Source organism: Myotis brandtii, unplaced genomic scaffold (genome assembly GCF_000412655.1).
Source record: "Myotis brandtii unplaced genomic scaffold, ASM41265v1 scaffold1166, whole genome shotgun sequence".
NCBI classification, from domain to species: domain Eukaryota; kingdom Metazoa; phylum Chordata; class Mammalia; order Chiroptera; family Vespertilionidae; genus Myotis; species Myotis brandtii.
In genome coordinates, this window is record NW_005354034.1 from 440,119 (window position 1) to 441,043 (window position 925).

The 925-nt window shown below is 56.6% G+C and overlaps 1 protein-coding gene across 1 annotated transcript in view; it reads right to left on the minus strand.

The window, feature by feature from the left end:
- KIAA1024 (KIAA1024 ortholog) overlaps positions 1–925 on the minus strand; it is a 40,168-nt gene that overhangs the window by 36,642 nt on the left and 2,601 nt on the right. The gene's annotated exons all lie outside the window — the stretch shown is intronic.

A 925-nucleotide genomic window follows, 5' to 3' on the forward strand; every position in this document is an offset into this window, starting at 1 on the left:
GAGAGAGAGAGAGAAACATCCATGATGAGAGAGAATCATGGATCGGCTGCCTCCTGCACGCCCCACACTGGGGATCGAGCCCGCAACCCGGGCCTGTGCCCTGACCTGGAATCGAACCGTGACCTCCTGGTTCGTAGGTCCACGCTCCACCCCTGAGCCACGCCAGCCGGGCTGAACCTGGCTTCTAAGGAGGGAAGCTTACCAGCTGAGCACGCCTGCCTCACCGCTCCTGCCCCCGGGAGCCTGCGTCCTGACCTGGCAGCCAGTGTACACACACCATAGGCTTCTACACACAAGTGTAAATCTACCCTCTGAACTAAGAGGACTGAGGACGGGGCGGGGGGTGGGGGGGCCGAGACGGCAGTCACCCCCTTGGGAAGATCTCAGACGCTGAAGCGTTCAGAGGCCTCAAGGGGAACGCGGGACCTGGGTCCCAGCAGGGGGCGTGCAGGAGGCTGATCCATGATTCTCTCTCATCATGGATGTTTCTCTCTCTCTCTCCCTCTCCCTTCCTTCTAAAATCAATAAAAATATATTTTTATTGATTTGTTGTTGGTGTTGTTGTTCGTCCTCACCCAAGGATATTCTTCCATTGATTCTTAGAGAGAGTGGAAGAGAGAGGGAGAGACAGAGAGAAACATCGATGTGAGAGAGACACATCGATGGGTTGCCTCCTGCACGCGCTCCGACCAGGGCCCGGGCCGGGGAGGAGCCTGCCACCGAGGTCCGTGCCCTTGACCGGAATCAAACCCGGGTCCCTTTGGTCCGCAGGCCGACACTCTATCCACTGAGCAACACTGGCCAGGGCTAAAAATATATATGTATTTTAAAAAAAGGAACGCCATGCATGCACCGAAGTCCAGGAAAGGGACACTGTTAGGTCACTTCCCTCGTGTTCTTTGCCCGCGTCCTGCTGCTGGACATC